This window comes from Chinchilla lanigera, unplaced genomic scaffold (assembly GCF_000276665.1).
Source record: "Chinchilla lanigera isolate Chin_1 unplaced genomic scaffold, ChiLan1.0 scaffold00104, whole genome shotgun sequence".
NCBI lineage: Eukaryota > Metazoa > Chordata > Mammalia > Rodentia > Chinchillidae > Chinchilla > Chinchilla lanigera.
Window position 1 is genome coordinate 5,708,887 of NW_004955505.1, and position 14,156 is coordinate 5,723,042.

Sequence of the window (14,156 nt, forward strand, 5' to 3'; positions counted from 1 at the left end):
GTGAAAGTGGGCACAACTGTACCTCTGCAGACACATCGAGGCCTCATGCCTGCCCAGACCAAAAACAGGGAACAGGCTTCAATGGGCAATACCTAATGGCACCCCCCACGTTCAACATGGTTTACAAGCTGAATGGCCTTAACAATGGGGAAAATACTTCCATGGCATTACATGATATTATGCATCAATCACTGTCCTAAGCATGTGACACATGTGGATTTATTTATTTCTCAATATCACCTTTCAGAAACTGGCTACTGTTAGGTTGAACCATGTGAAATTGCTACCAGGCCTGCATTCTGACTTGTCCATGATAGCATTCCTGGTTTTTGCCTGCATGTCACAGAGAAAACTGGATACAGACCACTCAAGCAACTTGCTGGTGAGTGGCAAACCTGATTCCTATCTCTATGGGCAGTTTTTTTATTTTGGTACCAGGAATTGAACTCAGGACCTTGCACTCGCCAGGCAGGCACTGTGCCACTGAGCTATACCCCCAGCCCTCTATGGGTATTTTTAACTACTAACATGTCTGCCTTTTTACCACACCAAATTAACCTACAAAAAATACTAGAAAAAGCTTCCTCCAACATAAAAATTCTGTCCACAAGCCTGTTCTGCATCATTCCTAGTCTCCATACTACTCTCTTTTTGACTTGCTTATTTCTTTTGAAATATCGCTGCTCAGCTGCTCAGCTAGAAAGCTCAGAATTGACTTTGATTTCTTTCTTATTTCTTTACCAATGGAATCCAACTCACATCTATTAGGTTAATCTCAGCAGAAGCTGCAGAATCATAGGGCTTGAGAGCAGAAGTGAACATTGAGAGATCATCTACAGATGGTTCCTGATTTACCATGGTTCCACCTATGATTTTTCATCTTTCATTTGGTACATAAGTGATAAGCAGTTAGACACTGTACTTCAAATTCTGAATTTTGGCTTCTTCATGGGCTAGCAACACGTGGTACAGTGGTGCGCTTCGGTGCTGGGAGCTCGTGTGATCACGAGGGCAGACAACCCGCACCGCAGTGCCCTGATGGCTGAGCAGGGTTGTTTGGTGGGCTGGGTGCAGCAGGTGTACACCTGACTTTAAAGATTTTAAGACAGCACTACTGTAAGTCAAGACACATCTGCAGTCTGTTTCTAAAGCAGACAGCTGCTGAGTGAGCTGGTAGCAGCATGAGAACATGAGCTGAATACAATTCACCGCTCTGCTCTCTCTGCCTCAGTTAGACTCCCAATCTCTCACTGAATGAATGCTATAGAAAAAGTCCACTTTACAGAAGAGGCGACACTCACTTATGTCTTTTAGAGAATGGTTCTCAACTCTCCCCTCACTCTGGGCTTAGTTAGAGACCCTCTCGGTCCAGTTCTCAGGGCCCTCGTTCATATGACATTTAGGTATTTAACTACTTGTTCGTCTGTTTTCTCCACCAGACGACAAACACCCAGAGGGAAGTGGCTATGTTTCTGTTCGTAATCGACCCAGGATTTGATATGATATCCAACAGAGCAATCATTCAACAGATACTTGAACGAGTGCACAAAAGGAAGTCCGCCTACTAATCTTCCAGCCTGTCTCTCCTTGGCCCATCTAGTCTCCATCTTGAAGTGAGTTACTAACACGACATTTTCTCTGTAAGTGCAGTGGAGACACGAAAGCCCTTCATTAATACCGGAGTAGGCCCTTTCCTTGTTATTCTCCAGATGTTTGGTCATGAATTGTTCACACTATTTAACAGCAATTCTTTTCATCTGTAGCCAATCTGTATACAAGGTGTGATTTAAACGTGCAGTGAATGCTTCAGTTTTGAAGAATTTTATTACAGTAAAAAACACAGGCTTTAACCACACTCATCCCGTCGTCCTTGCCACTTTCTAAAGCTGTTCCGGAAGTTCTCTTATGAGTGTTTTTAGTTGTGTTGTCCTGGTCGCCTTGATGTCTTCAATCATTTGACTTTGGAGAGGAGCCTGAAGCTCTGTGACGCCAGAGCCAGTGAATTAGGTGGATGACGACACAGCATAATGAGACAAGCCTCCCCTTCCGTCACTTGGCAGCAGCGGTCACCGTATGTTAATTACGCCTTGTAAAGACAATCACGCAAGAGGACCTCCAGAACTGTCTCAAAAGGTGGCAGAAACAACGGGAGGTGCTGAGGCAAAGCACAGTATTTTCAGGGGGGCTGGTGGAAATGTGTCTTTTACTGTAGCAGAGCTTCAAAAAATTTAAATATTCACTGTATATTTTGATCACCACGTGTACGGAGGATCCAAATTTGTTTTAAATTTTCTAATTTCACTTTTGAGAGGGAAATAATTTCCTCTGAATTCACTTGCTTTCTTAATCTTCATTTGTTTCTACCTAAATCATCATTAGATCAGAAATTGGGTTCCTGCACGTAAGTGGAATAAATCTTTGACGCTAACAGTATATATCCCATTCACAGCCAAAAAAGGCTTCAGCAATCATGACAGTGAGAGATGTTTCAAAGGACTTTATATTTAAATGACTTAACTCTAACTGAGGCGCTGAAACTGCTACCACGTTCCCTGACTTAAAATCATATGTAGAATTCTAGTAAATGATGTTAAACCTGATGGAAAGATGCATCTTTATCTTACATCACAGGGCAAATTAATTCGACATGGACACCGGATCTTAGGTTGAAAGACAAAACAATAAAGCGGTTAGAAGACAACATCCTCCAAATACCTGAGCAGACGAAAACACATGGAGTACAGAAATATACTATAAACTAGGCTCAACATTAAGAATTTATGGGCCAGGGATTTAGCTCAGTGGTGCAGCACCTGCCTGGCAAGCCTGAGGTCCTCAGTTCGATTCCTGGTACCACCCCCAAAAGAATTTATATTCACCCAAAGAAAAATTGAGAGAATGAAAAGGCAAATGATAGACTGGATGAAGATATTAAGATGAAAATGAAAATAAGAAGTGGAGACAAGGACGTGGAACAGGGGAAACCCTCGGCTGCCATTCCCAGGAGCAGACATTCAACAGTTATTTCACGCTGGAAAACCTTTGGCAGATTTTACTAAAATTCTCTGCAAACGCAATTCCACACCCACGGCAGAATACACACACATGCGGCTGCAATTACCCCTGGGTCTCTGTGGAGGAGGTGGTTGAGGGTATGAGTTCTCCATTATTTTACTACCTCACATAAAACCTTTATTTTTGACCGAGAAAGAAACCTGACAAAGCTAATCCATATTTTAATCTAGTTAATCTGTGATTTAAAATTCAAAATAGTGGTTTTTGAGGGGTAACTGGTAGTGACTGACTGAGACCACAGAGGAGGCTTGTAAGTACTGATGACAATTTTATTTTGACTTGGAGCTAGGCTCTGAGATATGAGCATTAAAATTATTGCATTTATGGTATGTTTACTCTTCCCCATGTATGATGAACCTAATGAAAATTACTTGGAGAAGAAAGTCAACAGTCATTACTTCCATTCATTTATTAATTCATACCTCAAATGTGTGAAAGTTTTTGCTTTTAAGGACACAGAAAGTACTTTGTTTTATCACCACTGTGATAAACATGAATTCAGTATTAGTTTCCTGGACTGGCTTGTGTGCCTCACCCAAATTCTCGTGTTGAAGCACTAAATGCAAGGGCCTTCGAAAATGATCTTTGGAAATCTGATCGTGCTGATATAATAAGTTAAGATGCAGTCACACCAGAGTAGGATGTGTCTGTAATCCAATAGGACATGTGTCCTTAGGAAAAGGCGTTTGCTTGCAAGACATGCATAGAGGGGAATATGTGAAGACACTGGATGAAGACGGCCATCTGTAACCCAAGGCCAAGAAAGCGAAGCTGGGACAGAACCTTGGCTCACAGCCCTCAGAAGGGACCAATTCTGTTTTGTTTTGTTTTTTTTTTCACTGGGAATGGAAGCTAAGGCTTTGTGCATGCGGGGTGAGTGCTCTACCATGGAGCTATCTGTCCAGCCCTCCTCACACTGTGATCCTCCTGCCCCACTTGGCCTCTCAAGTAGCTGTTTGTAGGAGGGTACATGACCACACCTGGCATGCGCATCCTGACCTTAGACATTTAGCCTCCAGGACTGTGTGACAATGCATTTCTGTGTTTAAGCCACAGTTTGTGGGACTTGTTCCAGTAGCCCGGCAAACGCAGATGCCAGGCAGACGGGTGGAGTAACTTACCAATGGACACCCACCCAGAAGTAGGAAGGGAAGGTCATGTCGGAGGGTCTCCTGCACTGGAACCACCACGTGCCATACTCTGCTTTCATTAGCATCTTGCCCCCTTGGGACCCTAGGGTGTGGGGAGCAAGGAAAGGTCATGCAGAGAGATGACATGGTCCCTTCTCTGAATTATGAGACACGCTAGATGGAGTACAAAATCCCAAGCATCCCAACAGTCCTGTGGTCCTCAGAAGGGATTCTTCCCGACCTGCAGGAGCCAGGGGCTGAACTACTTGCAGGACCTAAAATGGTCCACTCAATTGCTCATGAAGCAGTGGTCCCCACTTGGTTTTGGCCATGACCTCTGTGAAAATTTACCCAAAGCTGTAAGTCCTCTCATCAGAGAGATGTCCATGACAATCTAGATTTCAGAGTGTTGCGAAGGATTTTTCAGGCAGGTGACTGGCTTTTTTTGCTCTTGCCTCCAGAAATAAAGGATGGCTGAAGATAATGGGGTTCTCTTTGTCACTTCAGAGGAAGTGGGTTTCCAACCATGACCCCATGCTACAGGGACTGCTCTGGAAACTTTGTGCCTTCCCCACGTGGAGTGTTTTTGCTCTCTCCTTCTCGCTTTTCCCACAGCAATTGGCAGACCATGACTTACAATGCAAAGAAAGTCCGTGTCGTGCCTATCTTTAGAAACAGAAAGGAAGGAGGACATTGGAGAATGCAAGTCATTCTTCAGCCAGGCTTGGGTACAGGACATCAGGGGAGCACAGGCTAGGTGCTCCCCAGGACGTGTGAACACAGGAAAACAGAGTTTTCTTAGAAACAATTCTCACTATCTTCCCAATGGGACTTTACGTATTTCCTTGTATCTCAATATTCACTTGTATTCTTATCAGCGCTGACTTTCCAGCCATGGGAAGTTAAGTCATTGACTGGAGCTGTCTAGGAGGGGGGAAGAAGTGTAAATAAAGATGTGAGCCTTTAAAATTCTTATGCTGCGGACTGTTACTGAAAGAATTTACAGATCTGTAAGTTGCAAATATGTCCAACACGACTCCACAGTAGAAGATACCTACCCTCAAGGAGAGAAACGTGAGCTAAAGGAAGGCAGTGTAACTTATTCACCATTACCTTTGCAGAGCTGAACAACCTGTCTGTCATGCTGTAACTGCCTGATAATTCCTATAAAAGAATAAACAGATAAATGGGATGGAACGCTCATGGGGTTTGTAGTCACAAGATTTGGGTACTAGTCTAGATGTGCCCATTAAGTCGATCTGTCACAAGTCACTTTGTCTTTGGGCCTGGCTTTTCTTTTTTATAAAAGGAGAGAACTGGGCCAAATATAGATACAGTACTTGAACATTTTCAGTTTAGAGTGTGAACATTCCTAGTCATGACAAACTAATGGCACTTTTTGCTATGTGTGCTATGTGTCAATATGTAGTAAGCCTAGGAATTCAGACAAGTCAATTTGGAAAAAAAATTGTTCTGTCCTAATAGAGAGTGAGACCTAAATGTACCTAAAATGTAACCCTGTGATCATGGATGGGCTCAGGGGACTGCACAGCACTGCCTGGCACAGACTGGACTAAAATAGTAGGAAGGAAAGAGGACGTGATGGGCGTCACAATTCTTAGGAGAGACTTTTGACAAGTACAAGTTGCAGAAAAAGAGGCAAACTGCTCATTTGGTTTTGAGAAATTAATACTTTCAAGCCATCAACGATCCCTGCAGCTCTGAGAACACTTTGATGAAAAGGTCTAAATGCCTGGGAAGCTCTCTGGCCAGAGACCACGTGCCATCTTGTAGATCATGTGGTCATCTTCCTATCAGAATATCCTGAAGACTTTATGTAAAGAAAATGCAACAAAAATAAGCCCCACTCAGAACGAGGCACTAGGCAGAGGAACAGACAAATAAAGCTACAGACCGACGCACTGTTCATTTTATACAGTTAGAGCAAGGTTCAATTCACAGTGAGGCAAATGGTAGATTAGGACACAAATACAAATGCAGATTGACATAAAGCTGATCTTGTTAACATTTCTTGATCTGAATTTAGTTATATTTTTAATATAAATTGGTGATGTAAGTAGCTAGTTTCTCTGAAGTTTTAAGTAGCTCTGCATTTTTACTAAATAAATACTGACTCTTTAAGACACTTTTATTACTGGCTAAAGCTATACAGCTACTATCCATTCACCTTTTAGCATTAAAGGTACTTTCTGAATACAACAAGCAAAAATCTTTAAGCCATACACACAAACACTGTGTTATTACAGCTTCTTTTATTGTCGACCCAATTCTTCTGGGAAGATTCCCGTTTTGTTTTTGACAATATTGTGCATTGTACAGCTTTGACTCTGCTTGAAGTGCTTACACAGTTTTAAGTGTTTGGGAACCAACTTATTGGCTTCCTCATTTCTAAAGATCCTGCCCTCAAGGATATCTGTGGGGTTCTCTGTTTTATGGGATGTATCCTCTCACTCACCTATGATGAGTAGTGTAAAATTTTTAAAAATGTGAGCATTTTCACAGTAACTCTTTCTCATGTGTTGACCGGGAAACTCTTCTTCTTCCCTGCTGTTGTCTCCCTGCTGTTTACCAGTGACTGTTACTGATCTAATACCTCTCCCCTGAGGCGGGAGGAAGGGGAAGTGGATCCCAGAGTCTGTACTTTTCTAAACAAATTCCCAGGGAAATCTTTGCTTTCCCTTCTTTTCCTCAAGAGCGTGCTTTGCTGCTGGGGGCCCATCTCTGGAGCAGCCCGTGAAGCTGAAATGTCTTCAGAGCAAATCATTGTGTCTCCAAGAGCTGTAAGTGGCACATTCTATCAACTTAAAATACTTCCACTACATGGCAGAGGTCAAGAATGAGAAATTATGTAGGCCTTTTAAGTAAACCATGACCAAAACAACAAACAAATGTTACCCTTAGTGTTTGGCAACCATAGCAACACTAAGTTTTTTTGTTTGTTTTGTTTTTGCTTTTAAGACTAAGTTTTCACTGGTCATTCAGTCACAGATGGCTACACAGGAAAATACATATATTTTGATACAGGTATAGGATCAAGAAGGAGAATGCTTATTAAATGAAAACCTCACTGAAACCAGCTCTCTGGTGACAGCTCACATTCTGGTTAGAGTAAGGGCTCTCATTCCAGTGATAATCTCCTAATTAACCCGGCTGGTGAGGAGCCCCGCATTCCATTCTATGTGATCACACAGACCTGGTCTGGAGAGACTTCACGACAGCTGTGATGGAGGGAAGTATCAAGTGGCAAGTATCTTAGTTTCTTATTCTAAATCATACAGAAGTACCTGGACCAACTGTCCTCCAATTGTTCACCTGTGCTATTTTGACTACATATAAAATGACTGGGGTCCTCATACCAAACGTTCTGATTTGCTTTGTCACCCCAAATTAAGACTACCACCAAGGAGCCACCACTTTTCACAAAAAAATGCACATTAATATAAAAATAGATTTGCCTCATTATTGAAGTAAAAAATCAGAGGTGAATAGTCACAAAAATCCATGCTCAGAGGAAACTGATTTCAATAGCCAAGTAATATGAGCATTAATTATCACCTCTAACCTGGAGCTATAATTATATTTATCTGAACGGGTCCTCCTCATAGAGGAGTTCAATTGTTTCCATAGTTTAAAATTTACCAGTTTCAAAACTATTCTCTGATCTTCACACTGCATGTAAACATTAGCTACACTAGTCACCAGAAAAGGTATTGTTGTGATTTTAATGGTAATAATGTTTGAGGAGCTACTAGGCAATCAACCTAACCTATTTGTATTTTTACTTTCAAATAGAGGAAAAGCAAAATAATAATACCTATAACCAGTGATTTTAATAGCTTAGAGTAGGGGCTGGTGACATATTTTCTCTAAAGGCCAGATGATAAATCTATTAGGCTGTGAAACTCACCATCAGTTAGTTATTAGTTGGAGCAATAAATAAAGCAGGTGAACCTGACAAGTAGCTGATTGCACAGCCGACTTCCACTAATACATGACGAGTACTGAAATTTGAATTTCACATTGTAAAGGCAATTTTAAAACTTATAACTAGACACCAGATTCAAGGATGGGCCAAAATAGACCGACCAGTTCCCATAATTAAAAAATAACAAAACTCGGCTAGCCTTGGCATTCCAATACCAGCTGCAGCTTGTAAGATAAGTTAACTCAGCCGGACAGTGCGTCTTGTTGTGTTAGCTTGTTTAAGGACTTATCAGCTAGAGACAGACCTGGCTTAGTCTTAGACAATGATTCATTTTCCCTCCTCACCCTAGCCCTGACCTCCCTGGTATACCTCCCTCCCATTAACTTGCTTAGAATAAATCTGCTTAGCAATATATGACAAGACAATGTGTAACCAACTACAGAATATCCTGTTATCTGCCTTTTGTACTTCCTTCTAATAACCTATACAAGTGACTGTTTAACCCCAACACGGGGCTGGTGATTTGGAAGAGAGATTCCCACCAGTCTGCCAGCATAAATAAAGCTATGTGCCTTCCAAAATTCCAGGGTTCTGCGTGTCTTCCATCTGGTTTGATCCCAAGTTCCACAACAACTTAATTTATGTGTTCCATGGAATATTATTCTTCTTTTGATTTTTTCAACCACTTAAGAAATGTAAGAACAGTGATTACTTCCAGAGGTATACAGAAGGTCAGAAACCAGATGTGACCCTGAGCCCCTGGTTTGCCAATCCCTGGTGCGGATACCGAGCCGATGGGACCAGAGTGCCCAGCTGCAAGAACCTGGTCCTGCTGTTGTACTGTGCTGCAGCTCAGGTCGCACCACTGAGTCCACCGCATTGCCGGGAAAGTGCACAGGACAGGGGAGGAGGACACAGGAGATGCACCTGTGGCCTACAAGTGCCCTGTGCACTCACATCGTGCTGCCAGCAGCAAGGTGCACAGGCCCTGGGTTCCTCGCAACAAAACTGCAAAAACAAAACCAAACCCGAGAAGGCTCAGAACACAGCAGAGAATACAAGTGGTCCTAGAAAGTCTTCTCCACTGTTTTGGCTGCAGGTTCCTCACTTACAAATCCAGACTTGGCAGAATCCACCACCGTGCCAGGGAAGTAGAAATCAAGACCGATCAAATGTGCTTTTCCTCACACTGTGGATCTTGCTTTTGATTATCTCTTATCCATGCAAGAGACTGTTTTATCCTTAACACCTGTTAGCCAAGTCAGTTCAGGCCTCCTGCTCTCCCCAGCTAAGTTCCATTAAAGAGGTGAGAGAAGCTTATGGTTAAGAGAGCTGCAGATGTTTAAAAGGTTCACCTATTAATACAGGGTAGCGCTTCCTGAAGGACGCTAATGCTGGATGCTGACTGTTAGACGTTCTGCCAGAAAAAGCACTTTCAGGTCAAGTTTAGGAAATGCGACATCAAATGTACTTCTTTTTGATGATTCTTAATGTACGTTAGAGGCGCTGAGGATTCTTGCAATAAAACTGCTTAACTAGATTACTAGTTTTTAAAGATGACCCGGGAAGCTTTTTTATTAATCTCCCAATAGACTAATGAGCCACCAACTACATTTGGGGAACATTGATATAGATGAGAATGAAGGAGGCAGGTTTTAAGCAGGGGACTGATTATGTTCCAGGACAAACCCTTCCACAAGGGCCAGGCTTTCCTCTGCTAGTGTTTGCCATTTTATGAAATCCTATCATTTTCCACCTGCCGTGGTTAGGCATGTCTCGCTAGGCACCCGTGTCTCATGTGGCCGAGTTCAGAGGCGGGGCTTTGGGCGAGTGACTGATTTGGATAGCTGTCAGCTCACGAGTGGATTCATCAAGTGACAAGGTCATCACTTGGCAGGCTCCTGGGAGTGACAGAAACACAGTGGGACCTAGGTTAAACAGATCGGGTCATTGGGGATTGTCCCCTTGAAAGCAATATATTTTCTTCCTGCTCCTTCCCCCTCTCTCTGCTTCCTAGTCACCAGGAGGTGAGTGGCTCTGCTCCACTGCCCTTCTCCCAAGGTGTTCTGCCTCACCTCAAGCTCAGAGTGATGCAGCCAACCATCCATGGTCCAAAACCTTTGAAATGACGAGCAAAAGTCTTTCCTCCTTTAAGTTAATTTTATCACAGCAATGGAAAGCTGACTTAACACACCATCCACATGCTCAAGCCAGAAAAACAGGCACCAGAATCTGTGCTAGGGAGAGCCTTTATAAAGAGTATGTAGTACAAGCATGGCCCAAACAGTACTTCAAACACTGCACAGGACAGTATGAAAAGCAAACGCTTCCTCCCACTCTATTTACCTCTATCACAACAGCTATATACCTCCAGATGCCCTAACCAGGATTATTGGTTCTGCTTTATTATTTAGTTCCTGTGGCAAGTCTAAATCACATGCCCACGGGCCTACTCCTTGGATTTAAAAATCTAGCAGTGTTCTTTTTGAAGGCATTCACTCTCACATTTCTTTCAGCTTGGCCGTCTTTCAGCCCCAATCTCACCCAGATGGATCAATCCCACTTTCAAACGACTGCACCTCAATCTCTGCACTGCGCTGCTCTCCCTTGTGGGTCCTCCTGGCTGCACTCTCCCACTCTCAAGCCTTTACCCCAGGTACATTCTCCATATTGATTTCATACACACTTCCTTAAAATACAAATTGGGGCCCTTGGGCTCAAGTCTTCCCTGGCCTCCCACCAGAACAGCACTCAAAACCCTCTGACGACTACACAGTTTTGCACCATGGGACCCGGTGTCCATCACCTTAAACTGGTGCTCCTTCATAGTATCAGTCAACATCTTTCTTTGTCAAAGCTCCCTTCCTAAATCACCAAATCTGAGTCGGTATCCTGGTTTTTGTCATAATACTGTTTCTCCCCATGCTACTACCTGCAATTTGTTATTTTATGCTTAGTTTGTAAAGATCTGTAAATTCCAGAAAAGGTAGGGCTCACATCTGCTGTCTTCAATACTAAACTGTGGAAAAATTGCCACAGTGTTTGGGCAGACAGCGAGGCTAACATGTAGCACATGAACAAAGCCGGCCAGGGGGAATTTCTCAGTTTCAGCTCTGCCTTCTTCTTACAAGCAACTGCAGTTCCCTGAGGGTTGTCCTTTTCCATTGCCACTTGTTTTATTCTTTTTCTGGGAACTCACTGGACTTATTTCTGGTGTTGCTCACTGGGGGCCTAATCTTCCACTGCCTTGAAATAACTTACTTGCTATGGTTAGTTAATATCATATATGTTCATATTTTCCATCAGCAATGATGTCACAAGTGTGTTCAGTTCAGGACCTACTGCTTCCCATCCGAGAGTGCATGGCATGGCATGAAAGAACGGTCTTCCCCGGCCCCACTTAGTGTGCCATTAGAAGACTTTGATTCTGGAGTTTGGTCCATTTCCTTTCACTCTGTTTTCCTCCTCAGAGGTTCTGAGTGTGCTACCACCGTGCTGGGCGGAACAGCGGGCTAGAGATGTGTCTGCCATCAGAGAGAGCGAGTGGCTCAAGTAGAGACTTAAAACGCCGCACTGAGCAGGTGAAGGCAACCCGGCAAGGGACACAGCGGAGCTCACACTGGTTAGGCATCTCCCTGAACATTAGAAAGGGTGACTTGATCAAGATTTTAAGCATAGAGATTTCTAAAATGAAATGAAGCAAAGAAGACTACCTCCTGAAGAAAATTTCAATCACTGACCTACTTTCTCATCGTTCAACTTGCGGATGAGTTAGACCCAAACAGTAACTGTGGAAGCGTCTTTGGTATCCAAGGAGTTATTCTTTACTCTTGGTTGCCAATTCTGAGCCTGTCCACATATATTTAAGAAATATGTAAAATACTGAACGCGACTACTCAGCTACTTCTTATTTTCTGTCTGCTGAGATATAAGGGCTATGAAGATTCTACAGCCCCACCGAGGTGCATAACCAACCTTCCTCAAGCTGCTTCTGAAACACACAGGAGGGTAGAAAAGTCAAGCCTGGCATGACAGAATTGTGTACATAGAAACTGTTCAAGGTCAGTAGCCTTTTATTTACAGTTGCTACCTCTTTTTTATCACTACTATCTCTGGAAATGATGCAACCACCTTTAAAATAAATAGAATAGAACATATGGTCTGTTGTCTTTATTTGTCAGTGTGGAAACTGAGCCGAAAAGAAACTGAGAGACCTGTCCACCGGCACCAGACTTCGCAACTCCAGTCCAAGTTTGGGGTGGGGATTTGGCCTTCAAGGTGGGAAGATTGAGGCAACACTTTTACCAGACAAATTGTACAATGGGTTTTGTCAGTGAAGGGTCAAGACAGAACTTGCCCTGCCTAGTGCAAAATGAAACCTGAGCCCTTTGTTTGAAAAATCACTAGGACAATAGACAGTGACAGCAGAACATTAAACCATATGTCCTTCTGAGTGCAGGGCCTGGCCACTCTTACAGATCTGCATTCCACAGGCTGGCTCAGCTGGGATCTCTGGAGTCTCAAAGCTCAGGGTATGGACATCTGGAGGCCTCAGACTTCTGAAAGTGAGTAGAATTGGGCCAGTGTGTATGCGCTTGTTGTTCATATTCAGGAGCTTTTAGCAGATACTCAAAGTGGTCTGTTAACAAAAGAACTCATTAATGCTTCTTCAGGGGTCATAAATGTTCCCACAGCGCCCACAGACAGTGTCAAGGGTCAGATGCGTGAAGACTCTCTGAGCGAGCACGCCAGCTGTGGTGACCCTCCAGGAGACTGCTGCTGACTGAGTGGGCGTGCACGAGCACATGGGAAGTAATACACAATCAAGAGAGTCTCAGGGCCAGCCAGATGTACCAAAAAGACGTGCTCAAGAGGGAACTCAGGAGAAAGGAAGGCAAACGGCAAGATGCGCAAGATTACCGTTCTTCACAAATCCCAAAGTGATACCCAGAGCTGAGCTATTCACCCTACTTCAGACCCCGAGGGAAGCTTCCTTATCTTCCTCCCAGGCTGGTTCGCATCTCACTTCCCTTAGGGAAAATACAAGTTATCGCTAAATTCTCCAGGGTCAGCAGGATTGGCAGCTTGTGATGATTCACATCTATTTGACTGATAATTACAAGCCATTGTTGGAAAGCAGAGTGAGGCAGGAATCTGTTGAGGAAACAGGTGCAGAAGATGCCTTCCCAAATAGGCACAAAGCCTGTAAAGACCTGCATTCTTGGAAACACAGCGGATGAACCGATCCAGCACCTAAGTCTTGGCCAGGAAACCTCTTGGACCCCTGTCCCAACCCAAAATGGCCAGTCCTAAAGATGAAGCTGCTGAAATGCCTGTCTAGCAGCTTAGCAGGGGCTGCCTCACATTTTATTAGTTCTCTACCCCGCTTTATAACGTTTAGACCAAGTACTCTGTCAGATCTCCAACTCACATTAATGGTGATGTAGCACCACGGGTAAATTCTTAAATTTCCACTGCACAGTGGCAAACTCCTCTGGACACGACCTCTAACAAGCAGAAAAGGCCCCTTTAGCTCCTGCACAGTGAGGCGCCCTGCAAGAGCGCGCAGTCTAGCAGATCCTTTGATCACCTTGGTGCTCACACTAGGTAACTCATCCATGGAGGAAAAATTGCTCTTAAGCCCAGGGCCGGGAGAGGTGACAAAGTAGGGGGGCTGAGGGTGGGACGCACTGTGTCCCTAGGACAAGGCTGCGCAGAGCTGCTCCTCACTGACTGCAGCTGGCCCGCAGGACACCGGACTCGCGCGGGCACAGGCACCTTCCCGCAAGCCACCAGCTCCCCACCGTGCTCAGGTGGCAGAAGAGGGCGAGAACTCTCAGCCCCAGCAGACCCAGCCCAGCTCTCCAGCGCGCCCCGACGGTCGCGGACCCGGGAGGGGACCTCCCTCCTCCGCCCGCAGCAAGGCTCTGCTCTCCAGGAACAGCCGGGGGCTCAGGAGGCCGCGCCCCGGCCCCAGGCGAGGTCCCCCGCGATCCCCCTGGCTC

General features: G+C 44.2%; 1 protein-coding gene across 1 annotated transcript in view; it reads right to left on the reverse strand.

Annotated features, from left to right (window-relative positions):
• Far2 (fatty acyl CoA reductase 2) overlaps positions 1-14,156 on the reverse strand; it is a gene marked incomplete in the record, with an annotated part of 138,389 nt that overhangs the window by 123,041 nt on the left and 1,192 nt on the right.